The sequence below is a fragment of the Cervus elaphus genome, chromosome 17, assembly GCF_910594005.1.
Source record: "Cervus elaphus chromosome 17, mCerEla1.1, whole genome shotgun sequence".
Classification (NCBI taxonomy): domain Eukaryota; kingdom Metazoa; phylum Chordata; class Mammalia; order Artiodactyla; family Cervidae; genus Cervus; species Cervus elaphus.
The window spans coordinates 3,434,472-3,452,156 of NC_057831.1; positions in this window are offsets into that span (position 1 = coordinate 3,434,472).

Below are 17,685 nucleotides of genomic sequence, written 5' to 3' on the forward strand. Positions count from 1 at the left end.
TTCTTTAAGAATTTTTCAAAGTTTGCTGTGATCCACAGTCAAAGGCTTTAAAACAGTCAATGAAGTAGAAGTAGATGTTTCTCTGGAATTCTCTTGATTTTTCTGTGATCCAACAGATGTCAGCAATTTGATATTTGTTTCTTCTGCTTTTTCTAAATCCAGCTTGAATATCTGAATGTTCTTGATTCATGTACTGTTGAAGACTAGCTTGGAGAATTTTGAGCATTATTTTGCTAGTGTGTGAGATAAGTGCAATTGTGCAGTAGTTTGAACATTTTTGGCATTGCCCTTCTTTGGGATTGAAATGAAAACTGACGTTTTCCAGTCCTGTGGCTACTGCTGAGTTTTCCAAATTGGCTGGTATATTGAGTGCACTACAATAACAACATCATCTTTTAGGATTATCAGTTCAGGTCAGTTCAGTCACTCAGTTGTGTCTGACTCTTTGAGACCCCAGGGACTGCAGCACACCAGGCCTTCCTGTCCATCACCAACTCCCAGAGCCTACGCACTCATATCCATTGAGTGAGTGATGCTATCCAACCATCTCATCCTCTATTGTCCCCTTCTCCTCCTATCTTCAATCTTTCTCAGCATCAGGGTCTTTTCAAATGAGTCAGCTCTTCACACCTGGTGGCCAAAGTATTGGAGTTTCAGCTTCAGCATTAGTCTTTCCAATGAATATTCAGGACTGATTTCCTTCAGGGTTGACTGGTTTGATCTCCTTGCAGTCCAAGGGACTCTCAAGAGTCTTCTCCAACACCACAGTTCAAAAGCATCAATTCTTCAGTGCTCAGCTTTCTTTATAGTCCATCTCTCACATCCATACATGACTACTCACCATAATATGTCATTATAATAATAGTAGCAGCACTAGCAACTGCAAAATTCTTAGTAAGAATGTTACATGTGGCAGAAGTATTTTTTTTTTTTTTTTTAATATTCACATTGGGAAGTAATGCCCAGTTTAGGACAAAGCCACATTCTAACATTAGTGGAAAAAGCTTATTTTGGAGATATATAAATAAAGAAACAATAAAAGGAATTAGAAAACTAGCTTATATAACATAGAATCCTCAGATAACAACAATAATTTTGAAAGCTAATTATAAGAGTATTCATTTAGCTGCAAATATTTACTAATTTGGGCTTCCCAGATGGCTCAATGATAAAGAATTCACCTGCCAATGCAGGAGATGTAGTTGACACAGATTTGATCCCTGGTTCAGGAAGATCCCTTGAATAAGTACATGACAACCCACTCCAGTATTCTTGCCTGGAGAATCCCATGGACAGAGGAGCCTGGCCTGCTATCATCTATAGGGTCATAAATTGTTGAACACAACAGTGTGACTGAGCATGCATTTCCTGAGACACTGGGCATTCAAGTGAATTCTGATGTTCCATAGTGGACAAAGCAGTCAGGGCCTCCTTTTCAACTACTTTTATTCATGAGAGTTTGAATAGCTTATGAATAGGATTATTTTTCTTGTACTTATTCTTGGTTATTCAGTAAAGTCAACTGAGAATTAGTTTAAATGCTGATCTCATATATCATATATGCCTCTTTTTAATCACAACTTAGTCATCTAGGAAATATTTTTCTTTGATGTATGCATGTCTGTTAAACATGCATGAAGATTCTTTACCCACATAGGCCATTAGAGAGCATTGAGTGCATGCTATACAGTAGGTCCTTGTTGGTTATCCATATTATACATAGTGTGTATATGTCAATCCCAATATCCAAACTAATCCCTCACTCCTTTGTAGATCAACTATACTCCAATGAAAATTTTAAAAATAAAGGAAAAAAAAGATACATGAAGAAAGGAAAAGGATCCTGTCAGTTATCTAGTTAACAAAGTTAAGCATGAAAATATTAAAACTGGGATGCAAAATAAACATTTTTCAGTTTTTAAAGCTTGTATTTCTCCACAATTCTAGCCACCCTGTATTGTAATTAGAAACCAAACTTATAATAGTTGGAATTAGTGTTTTTTCCTTTGAAATTGATTAACAGTTTACTTCATTTTTTCTCACCAATTCCCTGTCTTTTGTTATGTGAAATATTGCCATGACAATCTTAGATTGACAAGATAATACAAATATTATTTCTAGGTTGAAAAGATAATGGTTAGTAAATGTAATTAGTTTTGAATTTGTAGAATTTTCTGTATTTTTAATTTGATGATGAAAGTAGTCTTATCACTTAGGCCTGATTTCCAAATTCCTTTTAAAATATTATTTATGAGAGAAAAAGTATTAAAAATAGGAATTGATCACATGGGTGTTCCTTTTCCTTCTACCTACTAACTAAAGGAATAAAATAGTTATAAACTTATAACAATGGGGATAAAGAGGAAGCTACTAGAAGATGTGTTCTATCAAAACAAAGGAGTAAATTCAGAAAGGAAAAACATGAATGATCAGGATACAGTATAACCAACACAGAGGCTGAGAGAATTCGCAGGACAGCCATGTGGCATCTAAGGGAGGAGCAGTCTGGATCAGTACAGAAGGACTGAAACTTTAAGGGAGAAGACCACTAGTAAAATGCATACATCTATTGTGCATGTGAGTAACACATTTGGACATTTGGAATACGGTGACCACATTTCAATAAGAATGCTGGGAAAATTACCAGTGAACTCACTAAAACATAACAGTTATTTCTTACATGTATTACACAGTTACATTAATTAGTCTTTTGGGGGAAAAGGGGTATAAAATATTAAATCAACTTTTCAAAAATGGAAAAATAATAGCATAATTGTTAATATGGCAGAAACATAAAGTTAATAATAAGAAGGCTTTAGAGGGAAAGATATTTTGATAAACTATGTGTGAATCCCTTTAATGAACTTCAACTTATTTCTCTATAAGGATCTGCAAGAAGACATTTCTAAAGGAAAAGTCTGTTCTCATAATGGTCTAGTCCTAACAACAAGTAGAGCATGTCTAGAAGCAATTTTCCACTGGACTTGGGGCTAGTGACAAGCTAGTGATAAGGAGGACAAACAAACAGTAAGGACAGCAACAGATACCCAACGTAGCTAGCTGAGCACACCTCACACTAAAAAACAGCAACAAAGGCCTAACGTTTAGAAGGTGAAAACTTCCAAAATAAAGATTGTACAAGTTCTTGCAAAATTCATGCCTTATCTTGATCACCATGTGTGCAGTGACTATGTGAAACCAGATTCCCCACATTGCTCTGGTCAGACACTAACTGTGGGATGGAATGGGTTGTACCAAAGATGTAATACATTTTGTTACATGTTAGATAAATGTTGAACTTCCCCTAATCCCTATACATAGGAAAACAAGGGTGATTAGGAATTCTTCCCCGCTGTGAGTTCCAGGAAAGGACTAACTCTAAGAACCACACTTGCCCTAAAGAATCTAGGTGGGACTTGGGGGCAGCCCTCAGGCTGACCTTGGACAAGGCTGGATACACATCCCCTTCTTTGTCTCTTCAATGAGTAGCTGACCAATCTGGACAAAATGCCCCTTAGTTTGACCTTACCAAATGTCAGCCAGGCTTCTCTCTTCTAAGGGCTCTGACTTTTGACCCACCCTAAATTTTAAGCAAGCCCTGGGAACTCAGCAGATACTGGAGTGAGAAACAGCTCTCTCCACTCTCAATGTCTTGTCCTGAGAACTGGCTGACAGCAAAACAGACACTTCCCGCTCAACTACCTCAGCATGCCTCCTGCTCATCCCACTCCTCTGTCAACAAAAAGAATCAATAATAAGAATAAAAGGAGTTTTATATAAGCCACCTGAGACCTAGCCCAGAGCTTGCTTCCCAGATACCTCAAAACTGCTCCAGAGAAGCAGGGTTTTCAGCATAGCTGTATATCTTATCAGGACAAAGAACACTGAATGAATCAGAGACGCGTTTCTCCAAAGTTTCGAAAAAACAGGTCAGCACTTTCATGTACAGCACATGCAGGATGGCCTTGGCACTTAAGAAGGGAGTCAGTTTTTACATGGACCATCTTTACTTGTGGTCGGTGTGCCCTTTTCTTTAATAATTAAAGCAGGGACTTTCCTGGTGGTCCAGTGGTTAAGAATCCTCCTGCCAATGCAGGGGACATGGGTTTGATCCCTGGTTCAGAAACTAAGATCTCACATGCCTATGCTCCACAAGAGGAGAAGCCACTGCAATGAGAAGGCCATGCACCAAAACTAGAGAGTAGCACTCACTCGCAGCAGCTGGAAAAAGCCCGCACACAGCAGCGAGGAGCTCGTGTGCTACAACCAAGACCCAGCACAGCCATGAACACATAGACATAACTAAAGCCGAGAGACAGTGTACGTTTGATGGGGTACAGACAAGCTGTCTCAAGTTAACTCATGCATAAGCCTGAATGACTTCCCTGCGTCTTAATATAGGAAAATTTATTTCATTTCCTACAAATGAGAACTTTTCTGCCTAATCTTTGAAAAACGTACAAGATTTACAATGGAAAATTTTCCGTATGGTAATTGTCACTTTCCCCTTATCCCAGCAGTCTTTTTGAATAAAGTCTCTCATTTCATTCTGAACTGGTCATTTGCTTGACAAAAGAATCTCCAAGTCTGGAGCCTTTTAGAGAAATGAACATTTTCTCCAACTCGCTTCACTTTCCTTTTCAAAATGACAATAAAATTCAACTTTATTAATTTCAGGGCATAGCTAATATACTTAAAAGTAAGTGCTAAATTTGTTTGGTAAAATTATGGATGAAGATGTTAGCAGTTTGTCTTTCTAATTTTTTTTTCGAAAATTTATTAAATGCCAAGGACTCCATTAAGTATGTATCTTACAGCATTAGAGTAGGTATTACTACTTAGACCCACATTACAAATGAAGTGAAGTGAAGTGAAGTGAAAGTTGCTCAGTTGTGTCCGAATCTTTGAGACCACGTGGACTGTATAGTTCATGAAATTCACCAGACCAGGATACTGCAGTGGGTAGCCTTTCCCTTCTCCAGGGATCTTCCCAACCCAGGGATCAAACCCAGGTCTCCCACATTGCAGGTGGATTCTTTACCAGCTGAGCCACACAAATGAGGGAATTTAAATTGAATGAGGCTTACGGTGAGATACAAGCCACTCGACTACTGTATGGCAGGCCTAAGATTTTCACCGAAGTTTGTCCAACACCAGATTGGACACACATCTGTGTTTATTACACTCACTTTTTACTAGTCATCTGGAATTTTGGAATGACAGAACAGTGAAGTATTTTATATATTCAGTTCAGTTCAGTTGTGTCTTTGCAATCCCATGTACTGCAGCACGCCAGGGTTCCCTGTCCATCACCAATTCCCGGAGCTTCCTCAAGCTCATATACATGGAGTTGGTGATGCCACCCAACCATCTCATCCTCCGTCATCCCCTTCTCCTCCTGCCTTCAATCTCTCCCAGCAACAGGGTATTTTCCAATGAGTCAGTTCTTCACATCAGTGGCCAAACTATTGGATGAGGTGGCCAAATTCTCTTATATATTAATTGGTGGTATTTTAGTAATCTCTAATATTTAGCAGTAAAGAACATAGCAATCACCCTTATAAATAGATTGAGGGGTTAAACTTTAGTTATTAATTTTATTAAAGGGATGGGTATGAGTATGATCACTTGTGGAGGAAATACAGGATTTAAATAAAATACAAATGATTAAGAGTGAAACCCTGGACAACACTGCTGTTTAAGAGCTAGTCAGAGAATGAAGAAGTTAGGAAAGTGTTTTTGAAAGAGTAGCTGGAAAACCAGAAGAAAGTTCAATCATTCAATGCAGAGGAATGTGGAATTTCAAGGATGAGATGGTCGATTGTAAAATGCAAGAAAGTGACATGAAAAAAAAGGATTATACAACTTTTTCACTTAGTAATTAGGCCTTATTAATATCTCTGGCAAAAAGAGTTTAGATGCAAGGTTAAGAACAAAGTGTAGAGGTATGAAAGGGCGAGGTGAGGAGGTGTGGACCCAGGATATAAACTATATAAGTTAGCCTCATGTGGCCATGGCCATGAAGGGACGGGTAGGACGATGTCCCTATAAGACTAGATGTCGGGAGAGGCAGGCATAAGGAAAGTTCACTGCTGCTGCTGCACAGTCACTTCAGTTATGTCCTATTCTGTTCGACCTTATGGACTGCAGCCTGCCAGGCTCCTCTGTCCATGGGATTCTCTAGGCAAGAGTACTCAGAGAGGGTTGCTATGCCCTCCTCCAGGGGATCTTCCTGACGCAGGGATCAAACCCAGTTCTCCTGCGTTGCAGGCAGATTCTTTACTGCTGAGCCACCCGGGAAGCCCAAGAAAACTTCATTATTTAACACATACTAAATGTAAGCACACTTGCACACTGAATTTAAGAAACAAGTCTGGAGGAAGATGGTGAAGATAACATACACAAAAGAGAAATAATTTGACTGGAGACTAGAGATTGTCATACAGAATGACATGAGTCAGAAAGAGAAAAATAAATATTGTATGTTAACATATATGTGTGGAATTTGGGGAAATGGTATAGACTATTTTATTTGCAAAGCAGAAATAGAGATGCAGACATAGGGAACAAATTCATGGACACCAGGCAGGGAGAGGGGAGGGCAGGATGAGTTGGGAGAGTGGGGCTGACGGGCAGACACTACTGGTACTGTGTATAAAACGGATAACTAGTGAGAACTTACTGCGTAGCACAGAGACTGTGCTCGCTGCCCTCCAGTCACCTAAATGGGAAGGGAAATCCAAAAATAAGGTATGAAGGTATGTAAGCATACACGTGACTGATTCACTTTGCTGTGCAGTAGAAACCAACACAGGCTCAGATGGCGAAGAATCTGCATGCAATGTGACAGACCTGGATTCAATCCCTGGGCTGGGAAGATTCCCTGGAGGAGGGCATGGCAACCCACTCCAGTAGAGAATCCCACAGACAGAGGACCCTGGCGGGCTACAGTCCTTGGGGTCACAAAGAGCTGGACACAACTGAGCAGCTAAGCACAGCGAAGCGCAGAAATTGACAACATTGTAACGCAGCTATACTCCAATATATTTTTTTTTTAATGTGGAGTAAGTCCACTGAACAGGCAGCAGATAATGAAATCCAGGTTACATGTGGAGTGATTAGCCATTAAGATTAAAAAATCAGAAGGAAAGAGAAAGTGATGAAGTCAAATTAGAATAATATTAAGAGAAAAATGTGGGGTTTCATACCTAATGGACTATCTTTTCTCACAGAAGTCAGGAAAATGGTCATATGCTGAGAGAGGCGGATGATACATAGCTGGATTGGTGAGGATTTGAGAGAACTGTGGGGAGAACTGCAGAAAATGCACTCAGGATTTCCGGATGCTAACTGGGCGCTGCATCTTAACAGTCAGTTGAAGATTATGAGTCGTTAGTCACACTTTTCTTGTTGTAGCATTCAGCTTCTAAAATGAAATTTCTTACTTCATGTACAGCTATTTTTTCCATCACTTTCAATAGCAGTGAATGTACATAATTTGAGGATAAATTCTTAGTTCGTCTCACTTTATTTAAAAAACTGGAAGTCAAATCTGTTTGAAATGTTAAGGTTATTTAAATGCATGAAATTTTACATCCATAATTATGTAAATTAGAAAACTCTGTGTCCCTAGATTTGATAGAAATGTTAGCTGAATGAAACTGTCTTCATTTATTGTTGCTTTGGGCCAAGGATCTAGGTATGCATTTTGATCTGATGATTTAAATCCAATTTGGCATGTATTAAAAAAAATCTGGCCAATAAATCTTTTTGGTCCTATTTATTTATTCATTTATTTATTTATTTTTCTGAGCCAAAGGTATATGAATGTTAACTTTTGTCTTGAAAGCTGTCATCATAAAAAATTTCAGTCTTTTTTTTTATTGTTCCTTCACTGTCTAAATAAAGATTAAGTTGAAAAAAACTACAAGCGTTGCTTTAAAGTACACTATAGAGATATTATCTGGTTTCTTTCTCTGCAGGCATTAAGTAAACATTAACACTGCTTCATCTTCTATAGTGAATCTTATCCCAGTCAGGTTTTATTTCAGATGGGCTCTCATAGCTTTAAAGAACAAAAGCTCCTTTTGAAATGCAAATGATTACCTTTTGAAAGGATCATGTAACTCAAACAGCTTTAGAGAATTATTAGATTTTAAATGTAACCTTAAGGGATATAAAATAGAATACATTATTTATTAATTGTCAGATTCACATAGTTTACATTACTTAACATAATTTCAATATGTACTGTGTTGTTTCTAAGACTGCATTTTTAAAATAAGTATGTGAAGTGAAATTGCTCAGTCATGTCCGACTCCTTGCAACCCCATGGACTGTAGCCTACCACCCTCCTCCATCCGTAGGATTTTCCAGCCAAGAGTACTGGAATGGGTTGCCATTTCCTTCTCCAGAGGATCTTCCTGACCCAGGGATCGAACCCAGGTCTCCCGCATTGTAGGCAGACGCTTTACCATCTGAGCCACGAGGGAAGTCCAAATAAGTATACTCTAAGGTAATTGACTTTAGGGATTATGCAGCTCATAGATATGAATGGACTAATGTTAGGTTTACTGCAAAGAGATGTGTAGTAAAATTTCTAAAATATGAAGCGGTTGACTCAGTTTGATATATTTAATTATAAAATATCTTGTGGCTACCTACTACGTGCATGCTAAAACTAAAGAAAAAGATGTATTTGTTTTGTTTTTAGTTTCACTTAGGACTTCCCTGGTGGTTCACATGGTGAAGGATCAGCCTGCCAATGCAGGAGACTGAGGTTCGCTCCCCGGGTCAGGAAGACCCCTGGAGAAGGAAATGGCAGCCCACTCCAGTACTCTTGCCTGGAGAACCCAATGGACAGAGGAGCCTGGCAGGCTACAGTCCATGGGGTCACAAAGATCAGACATGACTGAGCAACTAACACACAGCCTTAGATGAAAATAAATAATTTATTAGGCAAGTAAGCTATGAAAGGATTCATAGTACAAATTATTTTGAGGATTATCTTCCAAATAGTGGTGTTGCTTATACTGATATTTGCTAACTAGACCAGAAAAGATGTTTCATACACTTTTGTCGGTGCCAATAAGATAATAATCATAAAAATGTGTTACTCTGCTCCTTAGAATGTCTTGTGTCAGATGATGGTATCTTGGATGGGCATGCCGGATAGCTTGTGCTAAGGGGGCGTGGATTAAATATATCTAGATAGTCCTTTATGTGGAAACAGGAAGGCCATGAAAGTTCCAAAGACAGTACTCTCTAATCATGACTGACAGAGGAACTGGACTTCGGTTATTTGCTACTAAGGAGCCATTAGGAGGGAGAAGGAAATGGCGACCCACTCCAGTGTTCTTGCCTGGAGAATCCCAGGGACGGCAGAGCCTGGTGGGCTGCCGTCTATGCCGGTCGCACAGAGTCGGACATGACTGAAGCGACTTAGCAGCAGCAGCCGTTAGGAGGGGTGTCTCTGGTGGCTCAGAGGTTGGAAAAAAAAAAAAAAGCTGTCTGCAATGCAGGAGACTCAGGTTTGATCCCTGGGTCAGGAAGATCCCTTGAAGTAGAGCGTGGCAACCCACTCCAGTGTTCTTGCCTGGAGATCCCCATGGACAGAGGAGCCTGGCGGGCTACAGTCCATGGGGTGGCAAAGAGCTGGACACGACTGAGCGACTAAACACGGCACAGCAGCAGTTAGAAGGGCCTCCCTGGTGGCCCAGGTGGTAAAGCTGCCTGCAATGTTCCATCCTTGGGCTGGGAAGATTCCTTGGAGAAGGCAATGGCTATCCACTCCAGTATTCTTGCTGGGAACCATGGACAGAGGTGCCTGGCGGGTTACAGCCCATGGGATCAAGGAGTCAGACACAACTGAGCAACTTCCATACACACAAGCCATCGGGAAGCACTGAGCAGGCCATTTGGTGATACTGTGGAAAAGTGGAGAGCAGGGCAGGTCGGTTAGATGGGCACCCATGGCTGCATTATGTCATTTTGTTTAATCACTGTAACTTAATACTTACATATGCTACTTTCCAAAGTTCCATGGGTCAAATTTAAGTAGTTTGAATATCTCACCAGTTGATTAACAGAGATGAGACAAACTTTTCAACTTTTGATTATTTCCTCTGGGGTTTGATAAGATCTTTAGCTAATATAGTCCAAGGAGACTAAAGCCTTGGCACCTACAAGCCAGTTCAAAAACAGGCCACAGTGGAAGTCCAAAGGCTCTAGAGTCAATAGTTTTAATACAGAGGAAAGCTCAATCAAATGATGCTTGATTTTAGACAATTAGCAAATACAAGGACTTTCAACTTTCATACATGGTTTACACACATTATTCCAGGAATCCACCATTAAATAACACCAAAATAGGCAACTTCCAATTACAATTCCTCAGTTTTCCATTTTATCCACCTAAATCTGGGAATCATTTCAAAATAGAGATGTCGTGTCCAACTCTTTGCAACCCCATGGACTGTAGCCTACCAGGCTCCTCCATTCATGGAATTTTCCAGCCAAGAGTACTGGAGTGGGTTTCCATTTTCTTCTCCAGGTGATCTTCCCAACCCAGGAATTTAACCTGGGTCTCCCGCATTGCAGGCAGACGCTTTACCATCTGAGCCACCAGATAAGCAGGGTGACAATATACAGCCTTAACATACTCCTTTTCCTATTTGGGACCAGTCTATTGTTCCATGGCCAGTTCTAACTTGTTTCCTGAGCTGCATACAGATTTCTCAAGGGGCAAGTTAGGTGGTCTGGTATTCCCATCTCTTTAAGAATTTTCCACAGTTTGTTATGATCCACACAGTCAATGGCTTTGGCATAGTCAGTAAAGCAGATGTTTTTTTGCCCAGTTTTATTAAACATTTTTACTTTACATTGGAGTATAGCAGATTAACAAAGTTGTGATAGTTTTCAGGTGAACAGCAAAAGGGTTCAAACATACATATACACCTATTCCTTCTCCCACAAACTCCATTCATATACAAAAATAGACATTTTGATATCTAAGTTTTTTATGATAAGTAGAACTATGTCTATTTAATATGATAAATTTTAGGAAGGTAAAGGACAATGAATTTAAGAATAAGCTTTTGTTAATTTATATATCACTAAATGTATAATTTACCGTTAACTTTATTTTCATGTTAATATACCCTCTAGGAAATATTTTCTATTCCTGAGATGAAGTAATCTGGATTCAAACTCTGGAGAATTCCACTACTGAATCGGAGTGCTAACATCCTAGAGTGGGTCAGGTGACACTATGGTCAAGTCAGAAACAGTAAAAATAAACTCAAAATCTATGATGCCACTGCTTTTAAACAATGATATACATGATGTAACCATGCTATAAATATATTGCTCATTCAAATTATTAAATCATCAATGCTTTAAAAAATGAGATGCTTCGTTGCTAAGTTGAAAATATTATTCTTGATCTTTGTAACAATTTCCAATAGAGTTGGCCATTTCACCCTCAAAACTCTTTTAGATAATCATGGTTGACCTGCTGAATGACCATTATATTTCACAAAGGAGAATGTGCCAACATCACTTTTTTATTTGTAAATGGATCATTGATATGCCTCAGTTCAGTTCAGTCGCTCAGTCGTGTCCGACTCTTTGCAACCCCATGGACCACAGCACACCAGAACTCCCTGTCCATCACCAACTCCCGAAGTTTACTCACTCATGTCCATCGAGTCGGTGATGCCATCCAACTATCTCATCCTCTGTCATCTCTTATCCTCCCTCCTCAATCTTTCCCAACATCAGGGTCTTTTCAAATGAGTCATCTCTTCACATCAGGTGGCCAAAGTATTGGAGTTTCAGCTTCAACATCAGTCCTTCCAGTGAACACTCAGGACTGATCTCCTTTAAGATGGACTGGTTGGATCTCCTTGCAGTCCAAGGGACTCTCAAGAATCTTCTCCACCACCACAGTTCAAAAGCATCCATCTTCAGGGCTCAGCTTTCTTTATAGTCCAACTCTCACATCCATACATGGTCACTGGAAAAACCAAAGCCTTGACTAGATGGACCTTTGTTGGCAAATTAATGTCTCTGCTTTTTAATATGCTGTCTAGGTTGGTCATAACTTTCCTTCCAAAGAGTAAGTGTCTTTTAATTTCATGGCTGCATTTAACATCTGCAGTGATTTTGAAGCCCCCCCAAAATAAAGTGTGTCACTGTTTCCACTGTTTCCCCATCTATTTGCCATGAAGTGATGTGACCAGATGCCATGATCTTAGTTTTCTGAATGTTGAGCTTTAAGACAACTTTTTCACTCTCCTCTTTCACTTTCATCAAGAGGCTCTTTAGTTCGTCTTCACTTTCTGCCATAAGGGTGGTGTCATCTGCATATCTAAGGTTATTGATATTTGTCCTGGTAATTTTGATTCCAGCTTGTGCTTCATCCAGCCCAGGCTTTCTCATGATGTACTCTGCATATAAGTTAAATAAAAGAAAGAAAGTGAAGTCACTCAGTCGTGTCCAACTCTTTGCAACCCCATGGACTGTAACCTACCAAGCTCCTCCATTCATGGAATTTTCCAGCCAAGAGTACTGGAGTGGGTTTCCATTTTCTTCTCCAGGTGATCTTCCCAACCCAGGAACTGAACCTGGGTCTTCCGCATTGCAGGCAGACACTTTACCATCTGAGCCACCAGATAAGCAGGGTGACAATATACAGCCTTAACATACTCCTTTTCCTATTTGGAACCAGTCTATTGTTCCATGGCCAGTTCTAACTTGTTTCCTGAGCTGCATACAGATTTCTCAAGGGGCAAGTTAGGTGGTCTGGTATTCCCATCTCTTTAAGAATTTTCCACAGTTTGTTATGATCCACATAGTCAAAAGCTTTGGCATAGTCAGTAAAGCAGATGTTTTTTCTGGAACTCTCTTGCTTTTTTGATTATCCAGAAGATGTTGGTAATTTGATCTCTGGTTCCTCTGTCTTTTCTTAAACCAGCTTGAACATCTGGAAATCTATGGTTCATGTATTGCTGAAGCCTGGCTTGGAGAATTTTGAGCATTACCTTACTAGAGTGTGACATGAGTGCAATTGTGTGGTAGTTTGAGCATCCTTTGGCATTGCCTTTCTTTGGGACTGGAATGAAAACTGACCTTTCCCAGTCCTGTTACTACTGCTGAGTTTTCCAAATTTGCTAGCATATTGAGTGCAGCGCTTTCACAGCATCATCTTTTAGGATAGCTCAACTGGAATTCCATCACCTCCACTAGCTTTGTTCATAATGATGCTTCCTAGGGCCTGCTTGACTTCACATTCCAGGATATCTGGCTCTAGGTGAGTGATCATACCATCACGGTTATCTGGGTCATGAAGATCTTTTTTGTACAGTTCTTCTGTGTATTCTTGCCACCTCTTAATAACTTCTGCTTCTGTTAGGTCCATACCATTTCTGTCCTTTATTGAGCCCATCTTTGCATGAAATGCTCCCTTGGTATCTCTAATTTTCTTGAAGAGATCTCTAGTCTTTCCCATTCTATTATTTTCCTCTATTTCCTTGCAGTGATCACTGAGGAAGGCTTTCTTATTTCTCCTGGCTATTCTTTGGAACTCTACATTCAAATGGGTATCTTTCCTTTTTGCCTTTGCCTTTCACTTCTCTTCTTTTCACAGTTATTTGCAAGGCCTCCTCAGAGAACCATTTTGCTTTTTTGCATTTCTTTTTCTTGGGAATGGTCTTGATCCCTGTCTCCTGTACAATGTCATGAACCTTCATCCATAGTTCATCAGGGACTCTGTCTTTCTGATCTAATCCCTCAAATCTATTTCTCACTTTCACTGTATAATCATAAAGGATTTGATTTAGGTCATACCTGAATAGTCTAGTGGTCTTCCCTACTGTCTTCAATTTAAGTCTGAATTTGGCAATAAGGAATTCATGATCTGAGCCACAGTCAGCTCCCAGTCTTGTTTTTGCTGACAGTATAGAGCTTCTCCATCTTTGGCTGCAAAGAATATAATCAATCTGATATATAATATAATCAATATGCCTAGAGAAAAACAAACTAAAGTGAACTGAACTAGATTGGGTAGTTTCATTTCATGGAGAAATAAAAGCTAAAATTTACATTTTCATTTCTAGTAGAGGATTTTGTTACATAGTGGCTAAAACCTTAGTTGACAGAATAGAACATCAAATCATGTAAGTCAACATGCACACCATGTGGGCTAACAGCAAAGCAGGCAAAGATGTGGCTTCTCTCACTGGAACAAATCAGTGGGATTTAACTGGGAGACTAAATTGAGATTTACTTTGTACATAACTGATACACTTGAATCTTCCTTTGACATTTCTTTTGGTTCCAATTTTTTGAGCAATTTCCTCACCAGCAAATATAAACCATAAGCTGTATGCAACTCTGAGTAGTTAGCTGTATCTATAACTATGAAGCTCTGGAAAATGATTCTATTTCAAAGGCAATAAGCTTTGAAATTTCCCACAGGATTCCAGAAACAAGTTGTTACAAGATAAATTGGTCTAAGATAATTGAAAGAAAGTTGGGCACTAAGATTTACAGCCAATAGGTGCAAAGATCAACAGAACAGATATTCCTTCAAGTTGAAGAATAGATTCAGTGTTTATAAAGGAGTATGTTGTAGAACAGCTTATAGAACTTTCAGAGTGGATGCTAAAATAAAGAAGATATCATTTTTATTATGAATGTACAATTATGCCCATATGTGTATAAATATATATGTGCATTATATTTATTTGTATATAGAAAGAAAGAGAATATAACCATTTTAAATAAGAAGATGGCATAATTATTCCTATTGACATAATGGTCTTCTGTGGTAGCTCAGATATTAAAGAATCAGCCTGCAATGTAGGAGACCTGGGTTCGAACCCTGGGTCAGGAAGATTTCCTAGAGAAGGAAATGGCAACACACTGCAGTATTCTTATCTGGAGAATCCCCTGGACAAGAGGATCCTGGTGGGCTATAGTCCATGGGGTCGCAAAGAGTTGGACACACATGCATTGTCATAAAACTGTGGCAAACTGTGTACCTCTTAAATAATTGTACCTTATAAAATGGACTGCATGCATGCATGCTAAGTCACCTCAGTCATGCCCGACTCTGTGCGACCCCATAGACGACAGCCCACCAGGCTCCCTTGTCCCCGGGATTCCCCAGGCAAGAATACTGAAGTGGGTTGCCATGTCCTTCTCCAATAAAGTGGACTAGGTTTTGACTAACTTTCAACTTACTTTCACCATGCTTCATTTCCATAAATAATGCCAGTTATTTAAGTATTTGGATAGTGAGAAAATGAGATGAAAGATTTTGGAAGGAAATATGGAATGACTCACTGAATAGTCAGAGAAAGTGAATAAGACAGCTAGGTCATTATAGGACCATTTTACATAATGCAACAGCAGTACATTTTTAAACAATGGTGACAATGCTGATAGATCCTAAATTGGAAAAATTAATAAAATAATGACAAGTGATGTTTTAGTGATATATATTAGGATTAGGGGATGCTGTCTAGCTACACTACAGATGTGTAAAGAGATTTGTCACTAAATCTAATGAATATTTTTATTAGTGGTTAACTCACTCTTTCCATTTGTTGTCTTTGATGAGGACAGCATACTGAATCAAGGGACAGCTAGATAGTAGAAAGCCAGAGTATTGAGCAACATTGACTTATTCGCTAAACAATCTATTACCTGGTAGGTCTCTGGTGCTGAGCTCCTTGCTACAGGTGTAACCAACAGGGAGTAAGACAGACGTGGGGCCCTACCTCCAGCTGACTCTGTAGAGTGTGGGGAGGGAGCCACATGTAGACAGCTCCCACATAGTGTGCTGGGTACTGTAGCAGAGGGTACGCAGTCCTGTGGGGAATGAGATGAACGGCGTCAAACACACATTCTTCAGGGCCTACCGGGCATTTATGGACAAGCTGGAGTGAGCCAGGAGGACAGGAACGTGGCATCTGCACCTGTGCTTTGCTTAGCATTACTGCTGACCAGGTGCTATGAAAATCTTCCCACCCAGAAGGACTGAATTCTTTATCATGAATTTAGAAATAGGCAGGAAACAGTACTGTAAAGGCAGTGTCATTGGGGGGTTATTACTCTGCTCAACTGATGCTCTGATAAAAAGGTGAATAAGAGTAGAGACAGTTGCCAGCTAGAAGCCAAGGGTAAAAGTTCAAGGCCTCCTTGGCAGGGTATAAAGGGGTATTCATCATCTGCAGCAGAAAAGTAGAGAACGCTCCTGTGAATATCAAATTCTCAATCAAGGTAGATTACCCATATGAAGACTAGGGTCCTACTCAGAAAGCATGGCGTTGGTACATGTATGAATGGGTAAAAAGTCTTGAATCTTTCATTTTCCCAGAACTCTGTGAGCTTGCAGAAGTCACTCACTTTTATGCACTAAGGGCTGGAGCTCTGCCATTGCTGGAAGATGATGCAAGTGTCTCTTGTTTACAAGATGACATTCACTCTGTCAAGACATGCCCACACAAGGCCAGTGCATGGGTAAGTCTCAACGTAACCTGGTTGGGGATGCGGTGGGTCCAGTAAAGGAGGAAAGGCCCTGTGAAACCGCAGGACCCAGACATCACAAACTGGCAGGAGATGTGAAAGTGAATACAGAACTGAATTCTGAGGGTACTGGATGAAGAGAGGTCTAACTTAATTTTAAATAATAAGTATGTTATTGATATAAGGGGGTCCTTTTCAGATGTATGATTTAATACCCCAGCAAGGGCCCTCGAAAATGAAGCATACAGTCTAGAATATCCCATAAGGGTGGAAAAATTGTGATCTATATAAGAATAAATGCTGGCCTGATTTGGTGTGAGAGACTGTGGAAATCTGAATTAAAGGCAGAGGTGGGCAGGTTGGTATATAGGTATTAAAGTGCTTTTAATAAATTTAATTATTAACTTAATAATTAAATTTAATTTGTTAATTTAATAATTAAAGTGCATGCGAGGCTGAAAATTTACCCAAGACTATATACTTCATTATACATCCTAGATGAGGCACCATTTTTCAAAGCAATGGTGAGTTAGTATTGAGAAGGAGTGCAATTATCAATTTATGATAGGGCTGATGAGGAAGACACCATTGGAAACCTGGGCTTGCAGATAGCAAGGAAGTATATAGAAGCTGTCCCCTGCACCCCCCACTCCCCACCGGCACCAAAGGAGGCCTGACTGCAGTATTTAACTGTGGAGGCAATTATTGCAATGAAGGGAAGCCAATAACCTACAACAAGTATAGAAATACAGGAAACTTAACAATGCATGCATTCCTCAAGCAACAAATAAGGGTACTGCTCAATCTGTGAGACCAGAATTAAGGAAGGACCAACAGGTTGCTGAGGATGATCTCTCTAATTAAAAAAATAATAATAACATCACAATTATTTCTTCTCTCCCACCCTTCTTCCTTCCCTTCCTTCTCTTTTTCCTTAGATTTTTGATAGACTCTACCCACTGAAGCAGAGGCTGGTTCCCCAAAGGACTACTTTTACATGTTTTCTGCCTAGCATAGTGATAGGGGCCTTAAGATTTGGCTATTCTTTCTTTCTGTTGATTTTAATTATTTCCCAGTTCAAAACCTATGTCACCTTCATCCTCTTCACTTCTGAGGCCTATTATTTCTGAGTATTTATTCGTGTTGTATCCT